General features: G+C 39.8%; 1 protein-coding gene across 1 annotated transcript in view; it reads right to left on the bottom strand.

Annotated features, from left to right (window-relative positions):
• LOC125451594 (putative Polycomb group protein ASXL3) overlaps positions 1 to 23,160 on the bottom strand; it is a 287,101-nt gene that overhangs the window by 107,367 nt on the left and 156,574 nt on the right. The gene's annotated exons all lie outside the window — the stretch shown is intronic.

The raw sequence follows: 23,160 nt of genomic DNA on the forward strand, positions 1-23,160 counted from the left end.
GATGATGATAATAGGGAATGTCAATAACACTCAATGTCAAAGGAATGCAAATAAACTCTCTTCTTGAAAGTATTCACTTTCTGGCATTTGTGAGGCGCAACTGTTAGTTATCAGTAACAATATGAAGCCTGAATGTTATCCACGTCTTGAATTATGTGATATGGACTGTTTTACTACATGAGTAATTGTTATAGTCCCATTTCTGACTTTAGGTAGATTTAATCTGATGGAGCAAAGGTTGTTGAAGAGGTTGAGTCTAGGACACTATCCTAAGGAACCTTTGCACTGATGTCATAAGGCTGCAATGATTGGTCTCAAGAAACCAGAACCATCTTCCTTTATAACTTCAATCAGTGCAACTTTAACTCGTCTCCATATTTGGATGATGTTCTAATGATATTCACAAATGAAAGAGGCCATGCAAATGGCAGTAGTGCAATTGTCACGAACAAATATTGTCCAAAGAATTGAGTGCAGTTGAACTTACATTGCGTTTTATTGCAACAATGTTGGAAGCTCAAAACCAGGGGCTTAGAACAGGCGGCACGGTGGCTGAGTGGTTAGCACTGCTGCCTCATAGTGCCAAGGACCTTGGTTTGATTCCAGCCACAGGCACATTCTCTCTATGTCTGTGTGGGTTTTCTCTGGGTGTGCTGGTTTCCTTCCACAGTCCAAAGATATGCAGATTAGGTGGACTGGCCATGGTAAATTGCCCACATAGTCCAGGTTGGTGGATTTACTATGGGAAATGCAGAGCTATAGGATGGGGTGTGGGGGTGAGTCGGGGTGGAATGCTTTTCAGAGGGTCCGTGTGGAGTCCATCGGCTGAATGTCCTACTTATATACTTTAGGGATTCTATAATTCTGTGGAAGTAGTAGAGAGTTAAAATAACTGAAGACTGGAAGCTCAGGATCACTCTTGTGGTTTGAATGGAGCTGTGTGCAGTGCAGAAGATGCCACAAAATGGTGTGAATGCAGTATACTAAATGGAAAGTTGTACAAGAGAATTGCAGTTTGACCGGAATGTGGGAGGCATGTTGGGACCATGAAAGCTCTCAAACCCTGTATATGTCCACCTGTACAACATCAAACGATCCAGAAACAGGCTCTGATAGACTCATTGTTTCAGCTTGGTCTTGTCCCATAACACTGATTTCTTCTCGACTTGTATCTCCTATTTCTCCCCTTTTCTAATTTCATCCCACCTACATACACAATTCTTCTACTGCCTCAGTTACTTTAAAGATTCCAGTTTTCATACCATTGTTCTGCATCATCGTTCGCTTTGCTTTTTAACCTCTCCTGCCTTCCAGTTGATCAACACCTTTATTGTTCTTACTACTCCTTTCCCCTTTCACTTGCTTAAAATCTGCTACATCTCTAAACTTTTTCAATTACGCAAGAGTACACATCCTGAAATTTTAACTTTATTTATGTCTGCACAGATGCTGCCAGGCCTGCTGAGTAGTTTCAGGGTTTTCTTTTTTTATTTCAAGTTTGCAATACTCACGGTAATTTGCTCTTCTATTGTGTGTTGAAATAGAGAGTTTCAATAGTAGATGCACTGATGCAAGAGAAGAGTTGAGCCAAGCAATGTTATATAGGTGGAAATAGGCAGTCCTAGCGACGGCATGAATGTGTTAAAAAATTCATCACGGTTGTCAAGCATGACATTGAAGTTGCAAATAATCTTTGTTCAGTCCTGGACAGTTGGCAAGAAGTAGGATGATGACAGTGGCTAAGGAGCAGACTTATAGTAGGAAATCAAAATATTAACTTCAATCACCCAGAGTCTTGTCTTTGTAGATAAAAGTATGGTAGACAGTGAATCATCTCATTTGGCTGGAAAATGTAATATCTAATGATATACGTGAAATGTCAATGAATTAGAATAGTTTTTATTCATACAGGTCATGACATTGCATAACAGAGCACCAAAGGTTACCACTGATGCATTATGACTGGACCATTAGGAATCCAGGTAATCTACAACACTACACTATCATCTCAAGTTACTGGAGGTTGTCCATAGAGAAAGAGATAAAATTTCTTGCTCTAGTAAACTGGCATTATTCATTTCTTTTAAACTGTTATGGACAGTTGATTGGCTTATGTGCCCTGAAATTATATCAGACCATAAAACCTAAGAACCACAGTGACCTTGACAGCCATTGACAAGAAATGTGCCTACACAGGAATTTAGCTGCAGGTTGGAGTGAAGTACTTAGCATAATGATCACTACAATCTTTTGCAAATTTCAGTCTCTATAAACACTGCATCTCTGATGCTGGAAAGAGGTACGGTTCCAATTGCAAATTCTCATGGAGGGTATACTACCAAGAGTTCTTGCTGCAAGACAGAAAGTAGACAATTGATGTAAAAAATTAGCTATTTTAAGTTACAGAAAGAAAGACACGTTCCACAAAAGTCAGCACCGGTATCGTTGATGTCAATGTGTATTAACAATTTTGACTTTGGCACAAAAATGCAATTTCCACATTTTTGATGATGCTAAGTTGGGAGCAGCACTCTAACAAATTATAAAAACACATGAAAAAATGAAGAATATGCCTACATTTAGTAAATTAATTTCAACAAGGGAAACTGTAGGGTTTTTCATTTCAGTATGACGAACACAATGTCCCATATTACTTGGAAAGTAACAATGCGAATGGGATCGAGAAGCACTTCACAATCTGATATAACTGATCGGGCAATCTATCCCATTAATTTTGACATGTAAGCTACAAAGAATATGTATTTTATACCCTACAGAACATACAGGCAGCACAAACATGGGATTGCACCCACTGTTGAACCATGTCATACCAAAGTTGATGGGTCAGGATAATGAGTGGATTTAGGTTTCACTGTGGCATCTCCTTATTTAAGGTACTGGTCTTGTTCCCTCCAGCACATTGATCTACATGGGCGGAGGCAGGATGGTACCACATTGTTTCTCAAAGAAGAACTGGGTCATTCCCAGCTTTGAACATTTGAGCTGTCATAAATAAGAACATGTTGTCTTATGCCTTGTTTTCTCCTGAATATCAGGTGTTTCCACAAGACACCATTTATTAGCTTCATTTCATGGGCACAAAGGTCATGATTCACAACAAATCCTTTCCTGTTCATGTCAGGGTTGGCAACATGCAAACTATGTGTTCCCATTTCACAGAAATGATTTAGTGTTGGTCCAAATAGCTCCAATGCTGCTTACTACTCCTGAACACTACCTGCAGCCTCTCTGCAAAGCAGGGGGCCCCATCAAAGTTGTTAATTGGCCGTGTGGAACAGAAATTCTGCACTTCTTAATCCATCTTAAAGGAAAACTACTGAATCCATCTTAAAGGAAAACTACAGAATATATTGCTACAGTGTAAATTATTACAGAGTGAAAACCTGAGGTGAACAGGGATTTATAGTAATTGATGCACATTGAAGGTAGAAGTGGTGCAAGTGGACAGAAGAGAGATGCAATAAGTCAACAGAAGACCAGGAGACCCCTCAACTCAAGGTCCTCCTCAAATGTGAATGACAGCAGGTGCCCAGGAGAGTTATTCACCAGATCCTTGAAGACCCAGCACTAGTGCCACTTGAAGTCTGATGATCTCATGTAAGTGGCTAAGGTCAGCGATTGCTTTTTCACAGACATCTCCAATCCATTACACACCAGCCTTAATAATGCTCAGGCCACACACTCATATATCATCTATCAGCAGTCCGTAGCACTCAGGGTTCTTATGTGACTTCTACATACTCACCATTATCTTCATGCATCCACCAATGCTGCCAACCTCACATCCTCCATTACCTCTAGCTATCAATTGAAGCAGCATATTATGCAATCACAGTGCAAGACAAACACTTACATTGTGCGGGCTCTTGCAAGACAAAGTGACAAATGATAACAGGGTGCAGAGCAGAACTGGCACCTAATAAAGTTGACTACATCTCCTGAGTCCTATGAAAGAGATGGTTCTGTGTTTTATGATGTCGACTATGTTGGGCCTTTAACATTTAATGTCAATGAGAACATTATTGGTGTGATCTTGCCTTATACTCCATTACCTCCTATCTCACAGAATAAGGGGGCTGCTGATTGTGTAGCCATAGATACAATGATTTGCCCAACCCCAATGAGTTCCCTTTTTTGAGTTCCTGCTTTGAGACACCTAGGAACCACCACCTGCACAGGAATTCCAGGAGGAAGAAAGACAGCAGCAACATAGAACTAACTACAAAACAAAATTAAAGTGGTTCAGTTGCTTTATCGAACACTTTTTAAAACTCTTTTCTGTGATGTGAGGGTGGCTGGCAATATTGTTGTTCATCCTTAACTGTTCTGGAAAAGGTGGAGATGCACTACTTACTTGAACTGCCCCAATCCCATCCGTCCGTCCTCTCACCTCGTTGCCCTGATACGACATTTCCATCTTCCTTCCAAACTATCCGCCCCACCCTTCCCTTTGACCAATCCCCACAATCCTCTACTTGCATCCACCAATTACCATCCTACCTACCTTCCCCTAGCCCCACCTCTCCTCCCTCTAATTATTTCCCAGTTCCCTTTCCCCTCCCCAGTTCTGATGAAGGGTTCCAACACAAAACATTGACTTTCCTGTTCCTCTGATGCTGCCTTACCTGTTGTGTTCCTCCAGCTCCATACGGTGTTGACTCTGAAATGCAGTTCTTGCTATATCTACTTAAATTGCAGCAGTTCATATAGTTTGAGCACAGTCAACAGGATAGTCATATTGTTCCAGGTCACAATGGTATTTCTCCTGAAGAGGAAATTGCTGTTGGAAATTCAGAGTTTGAAAGAAGCAGTGAAGAATCATTGACAGTGCATCAAACAGATAGTGAATAGTGCTGCAATTGTGCAGTGATGGTGGAGGGAGTGAATATTTATGCTGATGGATGATGTACCAATTAAGTGGACTGCTTTCTCTGAAATGGTCATGAAATCATAGAGCTGTACAGCATGGAAACAGACCCTTCATTCCAACTCATCCATGTCGACCAGATTTTCTATATTAATCTAGTCTCATTTGCCAGCATTTGCCCCATATCCCTTTAAACCCTTCCTCTTCATATGCTCACCCAGATACCTCTTAAATGTTGCAATTGTATCAGTCTCCATCACTTCCTCTGCCAGTTCATTCCATACATTCACCACCTAGTGCATGAAAAAGTTGCCCCTTAGATTCCTTTTAAATCTTTCCACTTTCACCTTATGCCTTCTAGTTTGGAAATCGCTACCCTGGGGAAAAGACCTTGGCTACTCACCCTATCTATGCCCTTCATGGTTTTATAAACTTCTATATGGTCACCCCTCAGCCTCCAATGTTCCTGGGAATATAGCCCCAGCCTATTCAGCCTTTCCCTATAGCGCAAATTGTCCAATCCTGGCAACATCCTTGCAAATCTTTTCTGAAGCCTCTGAAGTTTCACAACATCCTTCCTATGGCAGGGAGAACAGAACTGAGATGGTGTCAAGTTTCTTGAATATTGTTGGTGCTGCATACATCTAGGTAAGTGGAGAGAATTCCATCACATTCCTGATTTGTGCTGTGTAAATGGTAGATGTGTTTGAGGAGTTTGGAGCTGCTGAATTCACAGCCTCTGACTTTCTCTTGTTGCCACAGTATTTATTTGGACAGTCCAGTTAAGTTCCTGTTCCTAATAACCCTTGGGCCACTTGAGTCATGATGATATTGTTGAATATCAAGGAGGGTTAGTTGTTTGCTGTCTTGTTGGAAATGGTCATTTATGAGGTGCAAATGGCACTTATCAACCCAGTTTTGATATTATCTGGTATTGCTGAATATTGGCATAGGCTGTTTCAATATACGAGGAGCTGTGCATGGCAATTGAACACTGTGAAAACTACAGCAAACATCCCATTTCTAACTTGATGGTGGAGGAAAGATCATTGATGAAAAAGCTGGAGATGGTTGGGCCTAGAACAGTAGTGGCTCTTGTGGTGCGGTGGGTTAAGTCCCATCTGCTTCAGGCAGGTGTCCTAACATCTTTGAACAGATTGATTAAAGTAACTACACTGACAATGGATTCTCATGGCACTGTGGTAGTGTCCCTACCACTGGCCCAGGAGGCCTAGGTACAAGTCACAATTGCTCTGCAGACATGTAATAACATTTCCGAACAGCTGGTTAGAAAAAATCTACACTGGCAAATTCCTGTAATGAAAACCTCAGCTGAGAAGATTGGCATCCAACAGCCACAGCCATTATCCTTTGTGCTAGGTATGACGCTAACAGACTCTAATAATCCCACAGATTCTTAATCACTTAAAATTTTGCTATGGTTCATTGAAAACATCAGCTCACTGCCTTGAATTTACCTTGACAGTTGTTATAAAGTTGTGATCAGCATGAACTGAGTAACATGCAATGAGACCGAGGTGACCGGAAAGATAATTTACCAGCACCCCGAAGTGTGAGGTGGCATGTGCATGATCAACAGAGGTATGATAACACTTCCAAAAACATCCCAGAGTGTGTCTAGACACTTTGAGATAAAAAAGAATAAAAATATATAACTTGAAAATAGGGAGCCTTGACTTTCCAATAAAGCTACTGCAAAGCCCTTACTGCAGTTTCATTCTTAAGACTATAAAGATCTTAAGGCATTGGAGCAGAAGTAGGCCATTCAGTTTATCGAATCTGCTCTGCCATTCAATGAGATTCTGGCTACTCTGATAACCCTCAACCTCACTTTCCTGTCCTTTTACCCCTGGCCCATTTTCCCCACTGATGAAAAATCTGTCCATCTCAGCCTTGAATATACTGAATGACGTTGCTTCAATAGCACTTCATAATAAAGAAATCCACAAATTTACTGAGAGAAGAAATTCCTCTTCATCTCTATCTTAAATGTGCGACCCCTTATTTTGTGATTATATCCTGTGGTCCTAGGCTCTCCCACAAAAGAAAATAACTCTTCTGCACCTGCACGTAGTCCTCTAAGAATCCTGCATGTCTTACTAAGGCCACTTGGGCTGTTGAGGCAGGTTAGAGCCTACCAAAGCACATAGGGGGTGCTCTGGTAGAACACACACAAGCCACACAGAACACAGATACGGAAGGTTAGAGATGATCAAGGCCAAAACAGTATTACATGAGCAACATGTTCTCACTGTTTTTTCTGACTCTGCTCCCACAAGCCTATCCCAGGAACTCTAATTCAAGACCACATGATAACACATCTGGGCTCTGAGTGATTTTAAGGCCACTCTTACAGTAATCTTGCAAAACTTTCGAATGATTTAATTTTGCTGTTCTATGTTTTTAATTAATTACAATTCAGAAAAAAATGCAGAAGTGTACATCCTGCAAAATCAGATACAAACTGGTCTTTGCGTCTAATCAAGAGTAGCACTCTTGTTTACTTAATAGCAAGATATTTTAGTTAATGGGCAGAAGTCTGATAAAATCACATAATATACAAAGTAAGGGATTCATCATACCTTCAGAACAGCTCTATCTATCACAATCACTTGTATAAAAAGGACATGTTGGCTGACATCCAGCCATGCTCTGTACATACTGCTACTTCTTACTGAGTGCTAAAATGATGCTTGGCAGCATATAGAAGTAAAATTTAATACACATTGCTGAACATAGCTAATTTGAAAATTTCAATAGCTCTGCATCAAGCTGTTAGTTAGAGACTGTGTGGAAGTGGATCTCTGGTGGGAGAGGCTGGAGTCCAATAAAGAATAAGGATTAAAAAAAAATTAAGTAATAAAACTGTGAATGCTGACAGGACAGCTACTCTTTCACAACAGATATACTGGGTAATTTCAATGAAAAGAATTAGACAGAACTGTTGAAAATGTAAAATCTGAGCTCATCTAGCCCATTTTTAATACAGTCAGAGAGCAAGGAGCAGGGAGGCAATCAATCTGTTGTAAGAAACAGTACATCTCCATGTTAAAAGAATTGCTATTGTTAATTAAAATCAGAACGTTTTCATGGGGCTTGGGAAACTTGCTAGCTAAAAGGAGGTGTAAAGTGTGTATTTTGGCACAGATCACAGACCAGACAAGCCTGTACCTTTAAGGTAGTTATATGAAATCAAGGCATATGATGATTTAGTATAAAATGTACCTTGCTTGCTTGCAGTCACTGGCTCTGTATAGTCGAGTCAGTGTAGTCAGTTGGTGTTGTGTGTAATGGACAGTAATGGCAATAATCATATAGCCCAGATTAAATGTGTAAATCTGTGATAGCATAGCACTGTAAATAGTTAGTGTTGCAAATAAACTTCAGGTATCTGATTCAGGAAGAACAGACTATCTGTGCTAATGGTTACGCAGGCTAACATACAGTGCACCACAAGATGGCGGTATAGTGGGTGCTAGAAGTTAGATCTGACAGCAGCAGAAAAGAGGCTAAAGGCTGAAAAAATGACAGCAATTGCACGTGTATGAAAAGTCCGGCTTTTCTAATAGTCATCCATAATAATCTGAATTCAGAGTCAAAGTTACCACTGTAACAAAGGCTAAAGTGGTATAAAGAAATCTAAAGTCAAAATAAATGTGCTGAAGCACAGCTATTACTCCACCACTCTCTCTCTAAGAAGAAAAAGAAGTAAAAATGGAAGGCAGCACAGATTACAATTTAAAACAAAATAGTTGAATGGGCATGAAAGGACAGTTTCAAAGCATACCTAGAACAAAGTACAACTTAAAACATGATACAATAGCTATAAAAGAGTAGCCGTGTCCAGATGTCAATGATGACGTGGAGGTGCCATTGTTGGGCTGGAGTGGACAAAGTCAGAAATCACATGACACCAGGTCATAGTCCAATAGGTTTATTTGAAAACACAAGCTTTCAGAGCCTCAGTCCTACTTCTGGTGTTAGTGAGAGAGATAGTATCAGACACAGAATTTATAAGTTAAAAAATCAAAGGTTCACAACATTGATGAGGCCATACTAAACAAACCTAAGATGTTGTTAAATCTTTAATCAGTTAGAAGGTCTTAACTAATTCTGTGTTTGATGCTACCTCTCTCACTAACACATGAAGAAGGATTGAGGCTCCGACAGATGTCAATGCATCTACCAATTCATTTTTCCAAAGTGTGAAATACCTCAATTCCAGGAACTTCAACAATGAAAAGAACCTCTTGTTCCTCACACGATTCATTCTGAGCCATGATTCAAGATTACATTCTGGTGGCTGATTATTTCACTAAAAGTCCTTTTGTGTGTCGCATCAAAGATACCAATGCTGTGATGTAAAGTGCATGACTGATATATAATAGTATCTTCTTTACCATTTGCTTTGAACTCATTGCATATAGATTTTCTGTGTGTATGAACAGGTTTAATATATTAACTTGCAAGCACTTTTGTAGCCATGGTGATTTCTTTTAAAACGCCATCTGAGAAGATTTCTAGCAGAGTAATGGGCTTTCATTTTACATTGGGAGAGTTTACTAATGGACAAAGGAAACAATGAAGTGCGTAATGTTTTCAGATAGAAGATTCTTGTAACTTTTAGGATTTGGGGGAATTTCCACAACTTGAAAATAAAAGGATTTTTAAGCTTCAGCTTGGGCAGTTCTACAGGGACATGACAGTGCTGATGCTAGAGAAGGGGAGAACAGATTTTTAACAATTCTAGACTAGTTTACCTCAATGTAAACAGTTTAAGTTAAAAGTTCCAAAACAGAAGTCTTTGTTTAAAACTCTAAAGAGGTTATACAAAACTGCAAGAGTTTAAGCTCAAATATATGACAAATAATAGAAGAGGACATCAAATTTTCATGACCATGAATTAAATCGACAAATCGACAAAAACTCTATGTGGGACACAGCAAGGTTTTATCTCTGATGATTGAGTTCTGTCATGGTGTGCTGTTGGCATTAATGGATTATATATTTAATTTGTTCTTGGGAATCTTTAAATATGTGTTATAAGTAAATATTTTGGTTTATTGTATTTTATCTTTATTTCTTTTGCTTATTAAATTTATACTTCATTGGTAAAAGCAAATCTGCAGCATGTGTGTTTGAATTTTAATGAAAGATCACGTTGTTAAAACCAAAGAAAAAATGGATTTATCAAGCCAGACTTCAGTCTGGGATCTGACTTGTTCAGTAATAACATTGACTGGGATCATAACACCAATGTTGTTCACAAATCAACTGCTTTATTCAGTATGTTGGTGTACCTCAGTAAACTGTGTCAATTGTATGCTACTGCACTATTCTCAGACATGTGCATTAAATAGGACAATCAACTTTTTACTTATTCTTATTACCCTCAGTTGAATGGTCTTGCAGAATGCAATTTTTGTACTGTAAAATCCATGATCATTAAATCTAGACTGACTTGTCGTGATGTTCAGGTATGTTAAATCATAGATTTTACATCTATGTCTTACTCCTCTAGGCACTGTTGTATCCTAATTGGCAGTTCTCATGTTTGGAATACAGATCAACACAGTTCTTCCCTCCTCCATTCTCACCACTCAAAATCACATGTGGATGATGCATTGCTGGAAAGATGGAACAAAGTAGATCAAATTGCATTTTATCAACTAGCTTTCACAGAGGACAGTTACTCACATATTGAATACATCCCGTCAGATAGCTAACATAAACCCATGACAAATAATGCGTATCCATCCTTAATGATGGCACACTTCAGACTGAAGCTAGTCCACTAATGTGTAAGCTCTAGATCTGGTCATCTCATGTGTCCACCAATGTGTTATCTGAATGCATAGAGACAATACATCCTTATATAACATGTTATCAGAAAAGGATTCTCATTCTTTTAAGGGATGTCCAATATAATGGTTACCAGTTCGCCTGCAGTCACTCTCTTTGTAATGGAGTCAGCGCAGTCATTTATTTATGTGTGTAATGCATAGAAACATGTGTAAGCACATGCACTACATAAACACACTGTATCTGTAAGTCTGTGATATTGCTGCCTTGTAAACAGTTGTAAATAGTCTTCAGATTTCTGCCTGAAGAAGAATCTGACTATGCAGACTAACATATAGTAAACCCATAGAGGGCATCAAAAAAAAAGCCTAGGCCATAAGATAAATGGCACTGCTTTTGAGTCAGAAGGAGCACCTTCTTCATGACCAATCAACAAATCTGTTGAAAAACACAAATCTGGCTGATCTCCTCTCTAATCTCACCCACCTTTCTCCACAATCTTTCACCAATGCAACCTCACTGTGACCTGTATATGAAATGCCAGGCCTCAATCTCCCCACAGCCCTGCAATTTTCTCCCCTCAATCTCCACTTGGCACAGCAATTTCAAATCTCAACCTCACCCTATACTGCCCTCATCATCAATCATTTCCTCCTTCACACCCCATGACTTAATAGCCTCTATGCCAAGATAAAGCTCAATCATGCCCACCATCTACCATCCTGTGCTCTTATACTTAAAATGCTAAATTGCCTAATATCTACATGGACAGAGTTCAGGACTCATGCAAAGATTAAACAAAAGAAAATTCTAAATGCCTTCCATTAATATAACAAAATTACATCTACATTCTTTCAATTATATATTGTCATACAATAACAAACATTTAATTCAAGTACATAATCCCTTATGGCAGCAAGCATTGGACTTTATTATTCCACTTCAGAGTCGATAACCTCTTGGGTCAGTCAATTAAACTGTAAAATGACAGGCAATCTGTTGTGAAAATTGAAGATTGCAAGAGGCTGTCCAACATTTTGAATTTTCAAGGCCCAGGTCTCTAAAGCCAAAAAAATGTTGAGAATCTCAAGCTGTGAACAGTTGTGTTTTAAAATGTAAATTTTCTTTAAGATGAAAAAAGTTGAGGTCACCTACAGCTAATTAGCATTCCTCCAGAGGCATGTGAATCACATTGCCCTGGGAAACATTTTTGAGAGCAACTCTATCCCTCAAAAGTGAATATCTTAGGCAGACAGCGATGCTGAGTGGTTAGTGTGTGTATTGAATTAATAGGATCTGAAGGTTTCATATTTAATAAATTTTGATGATTTGAGTTTGAAAGGTTGTGAAAACCTGGCCTGTTGATTTCAAAAAGAGGCCCATGAAGGGACACTGGAACTTCTTTTCAACAACTTGGTAATCACATGCTTTGTGATGGCTCCTTTTTCACTGGAGACTGCCTGCCTAGGTGCATGACTGTTAAGTTGCAATGTCTGCTTTGAATATCATTTGAAGTGGTTACTGACCAGTCTGCTGAAAGAAAGCAGCCTCCTAGCTTAGCTCTCTTGTTACTGAAGCAATTCTTGTTGTGGGCCCATAGCAGTAACTGGAACCCTGGTCTGATTGTTCACTTATGACAAGTCTCTGAAAGAGTTCTCAATATTTCCTGAATTGCTACTTCTTCAAAGTAACCCAGTAATAACTGCATGGATTCAGCAACATCTGTCTTTATGCTCCAGAGCAGCTGCTTCCTTAAACTGTTGCAGTTCATTTACTGTAAGTATAGCAACAATGCAATTAGGGGAGGAGTTCCAGAACATTTGGAGTGGTTCAGTGGTTAGCACTGCTGCCTCACAGCACCAAGGGACATGGGTTCAATTTCATCCTTGGGTGACTGTGTGGAGTTTGCACATTTTCTCGTGTCTACAATGGGTTTCCTCCAGGTGCACAGGTTTCTTCCCACAATCCAAAAGATGTGCAGGCTAGGTGGGTTGGCCATGCTAAATAGCCCATACTGTTCAGGGATATGTAGATTAGGTGGGTTATGAGGGATGGGTCGAGGTGGGATGCTCTGAGTGGTGGTGTGGACTTATGGGGAGAAGGGCATGTTTCCACATTGTAGGGATTCTATAATCTATGAACATTAGCCTAACAGTAAATATATCTCTAAGTCAGGATATGAGTGACTGGGGGAACTTGCAAGTGGTGGCGTTCCCACACCTCTCCTGCCCTTGCTTTTCTAGATGGAAGTGGTTGTAGGTTTGTAAGATACTATATAAGGAGACTTCGTGAATTTCTGCAGTGCATCTTGTAGATGGTGCACATTGCTGCTGCCGAGTTTGGAAGAGGGCACTTTGTGGCTGTGCTTTTAAAAAACAGGCTGCTTTGTCCTCGATGCTGCCGAGCTTCTTTAATGTTTTTGGAGCTGCACTCATCTAGGCAAGTGGGGAGCATTCCATCACATTTCTAAATTGTACCATAAAGGTGGTGGCTTTTGAGAATCAGAATATGCAGGATTCACTGCAGGATTCCCAGCCTCTGGCTTGTTTGTGCATGTGTCTTGTGTTATTAAGAGGGGTAAATATTTTTATTTCCACATTACAAACTGTATGTGGTAACCAACTCCACATCTTCAATGAACAAGCTTTGTTTGATAATAAATCAAAATATTACGCTTATTAAAGAAACCTGGTTGCTAGATCCCTTTCTTCCAAAGGCTAATAAAGAGGAAATGTACAAATGGCCATATCTGGAACTAGAAAAAACACTTAAACTTATGTTGTGGCCCATGTTGGACTGGAGAATGAAAGTGCACTCCTCTCATCTCAGTCAAAATTCATGGGACTTATTGGCAACACAAGATTAATACAAAGAAAGTAGCTTTAACAAAACACAAGGGTAATATATAGAAAGGAACTCTTATTGAAACGTTTGAGTTATAGCTCTGATGGCAGCTGTGAGACAAAATACAAACATCACTCTGAATGTGGGGAGGAAAACGAGATACCTGGGGGATTAAAGGAGTTTCATGTCAAGAGCAAAATTAAATTTGTATTCGTCAAATGAGCCAAGCAAATCTGTAGTCATAGTTAGGATACTGGGGAAAAGCATGACATTTCCACCTGAGAGTTAAATGAAAGCCAAGATTTTTGTGAATGGTATTGAATTTTTATTCCTTCAGGGGTTATGGGCTTTACTGACTGGGACAGCATGTATTGTCCATCGCTAATTGACATTGAAAAGGGAAGAGTGAGCTGTTTTTTTGAAATGCTGCAGTCTGTTTGGTATGGGTACACACTTGACGCTGTTTGGGAGGGTTTTCTAGGATTTTGGACCCAGACACACCACAGGACATATTTCTAAGTTAGAACGATGGCTTGGAGGGTTCCTGGATGATGTACTACTCCCAGTTACTTGCTGCCCATGTTTTTCCAGATGACTCTGATTGTTCATGTGGAAGATACTGTCATTAGACTTTTAATTCCACATTTTGAAAATGCAAATTCCACTGGCTGCCTTGGTAGGATTTGAACTTGGGCCAATAAAACATTATCCGGGTCTCTGTGCTACTAGTCTACAACAATGCCAACATCACCTTCCTCATATGATCTGGATGTGCCCAGAATGTGAACCAAATGTCTGAGCAGGAATAATTCAGGGTTACCTGTAGGTGGAGTTGACCTACTCGTGGGGAATAATTTAGCCAGAGGAAAGGTAGTGGCTTCTTCAGTAGTCAAGTGTGGTTATGGGAAATGATTGTAGGAATTTTTTTTATGTGTCATGAATGATTGATAAAAGTGTTCCATTGTCAATTGATTGAATGGACACTATAGACAGATATTTGATCCTTGAAATGTTCTTTTGAGGTTTAGTTAATTTGAAGGAAATGGTCAATATGATCAAGGCTCACCAAACTGAGCGAAAGTTACGGCAAGTAGTCCAACTGTCTCAAGTTGAAGGTGAAACAGAGGGCATTTCAGTATGCTGCCAAATCAGAAATGGAATTCTGATGAGCAAGTGAAGACTTCTTCACACTGATGGCTACAGAGTTGTTCAGCAGGTAGTTGTTCTCCCCAAACATTGCCAAGAAACTTTAAGGTTAGCCTCATGAAATTCTGCTGGCAGAAGATAGAGCAATTTAGAAGACACAAGCATGTATACATCATAATCCATACAGGCCAGGCCTTCACAGGAATGTGATGCAACTTTGTTAAACATATTGTATGTGGTCGAGGTGAGAAAACCACAATATGTAATTGAAGCGATACCTCTAATACCCATATCAGTTTTTTGTGGAACCATTTAATATGCTGTTAGTATATTGTCTAGCAACTTTGTTGAAAGAAAACATGGGATACCATTATATCCATACTATTGTAGATTTAACTACTTGGTTCCCAGAGGTCACTTCCTTGAGAATGAGGCATTTGAGGAGGAAACCTGATTGAAGAGATTCAAATGCGAAGTTCTGGGCATGGACTTGGGAGGGAACAATACATTCTAGGATTTTGGACAGGCAAGCGAGTTTGGACTTAAGTTGAAGTTTTTTTTGTGGAATGAGGTGATGATAGCAGATTTAAAGGAAGGAAGGGCAACACCTGAATAGAGAGGATTATTAACAATATCAGTTAATGTGGGTATGAGAAAGGGAATTTGGATGGTTAGCTGTTTAGTCTGGAGCTGTTTTGGGGTATCTTTGGCTAAAATTATCAAATTTTCAGGGCAATGACAAATTTATAAAAAAGGCTCAAAAGGTAGAATGTGTTCACTTCAGAAGTACTTCAGTTCCAACGTTTTATATTTTACGATTGTCAAGAAGTAACAAGTTGTTCTCCTACCCTGACCAAGGCTGTTTTGTGGAAGGGTCACTCAACCCAAAATGTTAACTCTGATTTCATTCCACAGATGCTGCCAGACCTGCTGGGCTTTTACAGCAATTTCTATTTTTGTCTCTGATTTACAGCATCTGAAGTTCTTTTGTTTTATTTGTTTAAGAGTAGGGCCTTATGAGAGTTGGAGATTGTTGAAGGCAAGAAGGTTTATTGCAAGCAGTTTTTGATGTAAAAGATGTAGACATTCAAGCAGACAGCTGACACAAGAACAGCAATAGGGGTACAAGTATTGAAGATTGAAAGCAAGGTAAGAAATGGAAGCTGTTGCTAAGAATTGAATCAAAACAAATAAATGGTTTCATTATCAGAACAAGAAGGAGCAAAATGAAATGATTCATTACTACTTTGGGAAAGAATTGGCAGTTATTTTCACCAAGGCATCCAATGTCAAGGAGGTTGATGAATGTAGAGTGGTACATTCAACAAAAAAAGGTTAGGTTTTGCTCAGGAGCAGAAGTGTTATTCATATGAAGACAGAACAAAAGAGGAAGGAGAATATAGCCTTTGGCAATCACCATGTTAATATAAAATAATTATGAGGGTGAACCTTCAACTGCAGAACAGATAATGATTGGGGAGGAATGTGAGTACACATGACGAAAGCTTTGTTAGAATGTCATATTATGGTAACTTGTTTAAAACGGAACAGTCCCAGATTTGTCAAAGGCTCTAGAGGTGTCATGGACAATGACAGACAATTTATCAAAGCCTTCAAGAGCAGACTCCCTAAGGTAGTTCTAAGAAACGTGATCAATTCTGATGCAGATAGAAAGTACAGTGATTGTTATGTAGATTAGCAGCAGATTTCCTAAGACTAACAGATACTTACCTGAGGCTAATAGGCAGCCATTAAAGGGTATGGGGAGAGAGATAATGGGAACTGCAGATGCTGGAGAATCCAAGATAATAAAGTGTGAAGCTGGATGAACACAGCAGGCCAAGCATCTCATGAGCACAAAAGCTGACATTTCGAGCCTAGACCCTTCATCACTCTAGGCCCTTTGAAGGGTCTAGGCCCAAAACGTCAGCTTTTGTGCTCCTGAGATGCTGCTTGGCCTGCTGTGTTCATCCAGCTTCACACTTTATTATCAAAGGGTATGGGGATACACTTTTCCTGGAGACACAGGAAATCAAGCTGGTTTGAACCAATAAGGCACAACTTTCACCTTGTGAGTCTCAGCAAAGTGGAAACTCCTGAAATATGAGTGGTCAGTTCATTAATATTTCAATCACCAGCTCTCCACGATACTCCTCTGTAAATTCAGAGTATTGTCATGGTGCTGTTTAGAAATGAGATTGTTTCTAAGGTTTTGGAGTAGATCTGTAGCGTGGGTTGTGGATGTTGAGGTTGGTTGGCTCGCTGAGCTGGTTTGTGATTCCACAGATGTTTCATTACCGTGCTTGGTAACATCCTCATGTTACCCAGCATGGTAATGAAATGTCTGCGGAACAACAAACCAGCTTGGTGAGCCAACCAACCTCAACACCCACAACCCAAGCTACAAATCTACTCCAAAACCTTAGAGGCCTATGGGCGTAACATGCTCGAACTGGCAAGGAAATGGGAAAACTACACTAAAGTTGCACTGAGGATGTTACCAAACAGGGTAACGAAACATCCGCGGAACAACAAACCAGCTTGGCGAGCTAACCAACCTCAAATGAGATTATACATAGTTCTAGGGACACTACCACTGCACCATAAGAACCCTGAGGAAATGAGATCATACCATTTTAAAAGCCAACTCTGGCTGAAGTTTGGGCCAGTATGCCAAATAAGCAACAACCAACTAAAAAAATACATGGCTCACTAATTTAACTGTTTAGTTAGCTCGTTCACATGAGATCACTATTTCACCTTTCAGGAATGCTTTCCACCAGAGATGTTGGCTGGAATTTTACCAATCACAGAACAAGTTTAACCCATGCCTGCTTGTGCTTTCAAGGCCCAACTGACCTGACTGATTATACAGCGAGAACACTCTTCACGTTATCATCTTACAACACTTACAAAATCAGCTGTAACAACTGTGGCGTCTGTGCTTTTTCAATTCATCAGCTATATTGCTTTTCCTCTTTATAGTAGCTCAGCTGGGGCACCAGATTGATCTAAGTGCTGTTCATAAGATTTAAATTCAGTTTGAGCTTATTTGTTACCACCAAATTATTTGGTACTAAATTGGCTACTCATCACTGCCGGCAGGTAGCCACTATTGCTATGTCCCTGTGTACGGCAAAATTGCCTAAGGATGGGAATGCATTGGCCATTCTTATTTCCAATGCATTTCCACCTCCAATTCCATCTTTGCAAGTCTCAGAAGACACATCACATCAGGAGTATTTGAAATCACATGCTTTCAGAGCATAGTCCCTTCATCAGGTGAAGTGAGACTGAAGCACACAGAACAAAGAATTTATGGGCAGACAGATCAAGTGCAGAGAGATCAAAAGATCATACAAGTGGTGTGAGCGGGGTGTCAAATAAGAAGTCCTTGCAGGTTATCCGAAGTATAAGATGGTGCGAATAAAGTGTCAACAGCTGAACAACAAGTGAAGGGATGACCTACAATCCGATTAAATGAGGTAGAGAGATAATTACAAAAAATTATAAAGAAGGTGGTGCTGGAGATAAACCAAATGACTGGAACATGATAGGTATAACAGTTGCATGCCCCTTCCATGAAGACAGCCTCAACTGTGATCTTGGGTTCATGTGGAACTGCATGTGACCCCAGCATACTGTTCTGTATCTGTAAAATCTTCCTTACTGTCCTGTTTTGTCACCATCACCTGGAAAAATTGTTATGATCTCTCTGTCTTAATTAGTTTTTACAGTTTTGGATAATTTATTACTTTGGTTAGACCCTCATCATGCAACTGTTATATTTATCATGTCATTCATTATTTGACAATCCGCTCACATCACTTGTGTGATCTTTTGATCTCTCCGCCCATAAATTCTGTGTTCTGTGTGCTTTGCAATCACTTTACCTGACAAAGGGGCTACGTATTGAAAGCCTGTGATTTCAAATAAACCTACTGGACTATAACCTGGTGTCGTGCAACACTGGCACCTCCACATCAGATCTCAGAACAGTCAGCCTTACGTATTTATGACATCTCTGGGTATTTATTGATTTAAAGAAATCCAAAAGTCAGGAACAAAAACTAAGTTGCTGGAAAAGCTCAGCAGGTCTGGCAGCATCTGTGAAGGGAAAAAACACAGTTAATGTTTCCTGTCCAGTGACCCTTCCTCAGAACGATGATGCTGAGTTTTTCCAGAAACTTTGTTTTTGTTCCTGTATTTATTGATTTTATGTGGTCCACACTCTAGTTGCTTTAAATGAAATTGAATATCATCTGATTCTGATGCTTCACCACTCAAAGTACTTGCCCTCAACTGTATTTTGTCGAATGCTAAGTGCTCTGTACTAGTACTTTGATTATTTGCATGTTTGAAGCTCTGGCAAGAAATATTACCTCCAATTTACTCAGCAAGTCAATTAGCTTGATGTTGAAATTTCCTTTAAAATGGTCAGGGATAATTCTGTTCCATCAACTGCCTCGTGGCTCGGACCTCCATAATCCTAAGGTGCTTCGACAGGCAGGTCATGGCCCACATCAACTTCAGCCTCCCAGCCTGCCTCAATCCCTTGCAATTTGCCTTCTGATCCAATAGGTCCACAGCCTAGACCTGCACTCATTCCTGGAACATCTGGACAACAAGGACACCTATATCAGACTCCTGTATTTGTATAGAATTTGTAGGAATAAGTCTGTAAAGGAAACTCAGAAGGAAAACATCATAAATCAGACTGTACAACTAAGAGACGAGATAAAGACATTGTTGTGACTGTAAATAGGATAAATGAGAGATATGCAGGGTTTTTATCTAAAGGGAAGATATCCCTTTTTTCTACAAAGGAAGCATACAAAACCATAACTTTTCCAAAGATACATGGGCTACTCAAACTCTTTGATGGAGAAGGATCTAGTTTTCTCTCCAGGAAGTTCAATGAAAGTCAATGCATTGGTATATAGGGTACGAGAAGAGTGTATCTCAGTTCCATTTTCCAATGAGAATATGTCTTGTTTCCCCGATGAGTGGTATTTGGGCTGCTGAGAAATTATCTGTGGATGAAGTTGACTTACATATAGGAATAATTTGTTGAGAATGAATGTCATGGCTATGTCAATAATCGTAGGAAGTCTCATTGAGGCTAAAAAGACCAAACAGTTGCGGGAAAGTTTCTGGGTATTTTTCCATCATGAATAATGACCAGAGCAATGGCTAAACAAAATCCTTCACCAGAGGGCACAGTAATACTGCAACAGTATATTTGGGCAGCTGCAAAGACCATCTCTCTTTATTCTTGTGCTTTTTAAAAACTATGGACTGTAATGATAAAGAACTGTTCAAAGCCAGAGATTTGTAAGGATGGCTGCATGTTTTGAAAGTAAGGAATCTGATTGTGAACTCTGTATAGCTGTGGTGTGCAGCAATGTATAGATGAACTAGAATGAGGGGTTGTTTACAAATTAAGCTGAATGATTTGTAGGCTAGGGCCTAATTATCTATGACAAATGTCCTCTGTGCCAACAACAAAGTGATTAGTTGCCATTTATTTGCAAATTTGGCTGTGAACTAGGCAAACAGAAGTTAGTTGGACCTGAAGAGAAATCAGCAGGCTTGCAGCAGCCACCTCTGCAATAATCCACTTTAGCTCTGAAGAAAACCATGCTGCAAGTTTTGACTTTGCATGGGTTCGATTCTACCCTAGGAGTTTGCACCTTCTCCCTGTGTCTGTGTGGATTTCCTCCCACAGTTCAAAGATGTGTAGGTTAGGTGGATTAGCCATGGGAAATGCAGGGTTATGGGGACAGGTAGGGGGTGTACCTGGTAGGGATGCTCTTTGGAGGTTGGTGTGGAGTCAATGGGCTGAATGGCCTGCTCTCACATTGTAGGGATTCAATGGAGTTCATGTTATTGTCATAAATAGTGATTATTGTTAAGTATGGAAACCTGATACCCAAGTAAATCATAACTACAAAAAAAAAGGTAAATCAGTCTGCCCTGGTATTCATGCTCCACAGAAATCTCCTATTTCATCTACCTCTTCAAAACTATTTAACATACTTCTTTTTTTCAATATCAAACACTCGCCAAGTTATCAAAATGGCAAGAAAATTGAATTCACAGTTGGGGTGACAGTGAGTGATATTAACTGTCCCTTGTAAACTTGACTTCAACAGAAATCCGTAGCCATTCTCCACTGATTATAGTCACATCAAGCTCAAGGGAAGATAGTTGTGCTTGTTGGGAATCATTGATTTTAGCTCAAGACATCACTGCAAGAGTTCCTCAGAGGAGGAATTTTCTGATCAGTCTGCTCAGAGTTGTTATTACAAATTTCTGGAGCAAGTGGGACTTCAGCGGCAGGTACATTACTATTGTATCACAAGGGTCTTTTCCTATTTATATGTGGATAAATATTTTTAACTAAGATGTTCTGTGGGTGGCATGGTGGCTCAGTGATTGGCACTGCTGTTTCCCAGTGCCAGAGACCCAGGTTTGATTCCACACGGTCTGTGTGGAGTTTGCATATTCTCACTGTGTCTGTGTGGCTTTCATCCAAGTGCTCTGGTTTCCTACCACAGTGCAAAGATGTCCAGATTAGTTCCTAAGATTTCCCATAGTGTTCAGGGAAATGCAAAGACACAGAGACGGGATAGGGGTTGGGTCTGGATGGGATACTCTTCAGTGGGTCAGTGTAAAATTCATGGGCTGAATATCCTGTTTCCACACTGTAGGGATTCTGTGATATGCTATGATACACCTCCAGGTGGGATTTGAACCCAGGTCTCCTAGCCCAGTGGTAGGGACACTACCACTGATTCTGACACAACAGCTGGAATTCTTCAAAGTGGATATTTTCTAATTCACCTGTCCAGAACTGTTATTTTGTATCATTGAAGATGCTGGATTTGAACCCTGGCCTCCTGAGTCAGGTAGGGGCACTGCCACTATATTACAGCAACCCAAATTCCTCAGAGCAGTGTTGCAGGCCTAATTATTTTCTGCAGTTTTACCAATGTCCACACAAGATCAGAATAGGGAAGTTCACTGATTGCAATGTATTCATTTCCAATGGTAAGTCATCACATAATGAAGCAACCCATCCTGAGTCATGTGCAGGCGAGTGAGAAGTAATATTAATACCATGTGCCAGATAATGACTATCTCTACCACTAGCACCCAGAACAAAGCAGCCAGCTTAATATCTCATGACCAACAAGTGCATCATGGCTGCAGTATGTGCTAGCAACAAATGCATTGCAACCTTTCAATAGCTTCATTATTGCACCTTCCAGAAATTCAACCCCAGTCATCCAGATGGACAAGAAAAGCAAACAAAGGGAACACCACCATCTGCAAGTTTGCCTAGAAGACATGCACCATGTTGACTTGGAATTGAGTTATTATTAGCTCATTGGCACTGCTCTAAAATGCTAAAAACTCTAATATTCTCCAGAAGGATTGCAAAGGTTTAAAGAGATGGCTCATCAAGGGATTTGGGATGAGGAGTAAATTCTGGCCTTACTACTGCAAACGGCAAATCTTGAATGGATAAAGAAAATTTCCAGTACACATTTAAAATTCGCAATTTGCTGCCTAAGAACCACTTGCTGTCAGTTAACTGCAAGAAATAGTAACTAATGATTTAATTGTTTTTAACAGCATGAAATTGCTGCACTGTCAATATAGGTATGGACTAAACTTGTCACAAAAACTTGTTCACTTCAGTCTAAGGATGCTTTTAATGGCATGGTAAGTCTTAATTACTGCTACATAATCTGTTCAGCACTACCTTTGTTCACAAATGTTCAACTTTTGGTTATTATTTGAAATCTTTAATTTTTTCTTTCTGTGACTTTTATTTCCCTGTCTTAATCCAATCTTTCCATCATTTGTTCACGTTTGTATTGAATTCTATATTCTAACTACATGTATTGGTTCACTCTGTGTAGTTCATTCACAATTTGACAGTGAGAGTCTTTTTCCGAGGATGATGACTTCAGCTTGTACAAGGGGGCATAGCTACAAATTGAGGGGTGATAGATTTAAGACAAATGTCAGAGGCAGGTTCTTTACTCAGAGAGTGGTAAGGGCATGGAATGTCCTGCCTGCCAATGTAGTTAACTCAGCCACATTAGGGGCATTTAAACAGTCCTTGGATAAGCATATGGATGATGACGGGATAGTGTTGGGGGAGGGGCTTAGATTAGTTCACAGGTCGGCGCAACATCGAGGGCCGAAGGGCCTGTTCTGCGCTGTATTGTTCTATGTTCTATGTCCTATGTTCTAATCTAATCAGAGTGTTTTTATGGAAATTCACAGTTACTTGCTCTGTTTATACAGATCCCATTTTCCTTATACTGGAAGCTGATTCATTGGAAGTTGGCTTGAAACTGAAATTCATTGGCTGGCAGCAACTTATACAGAAGCACTCAAATGGTCTGGGGGAAATGTAAGTTTAACAAATGTTGTTGGCAGAT

This window comes from Stegostoma tigrinum, chromosome 5 (assembly GCF_030684315.1).
Source record: "Stegostoma tigrinum isolate sSteTig4 chromosome 5, sSteTig4.hap1, whole genome shotgun sequence".
NCBI lineage: Eukaryota > Metazoa > Chordata > Chondrichthyes > Orectolobiformes > Stegostomatidae > Stegostoma > Stegostoma tigrinum.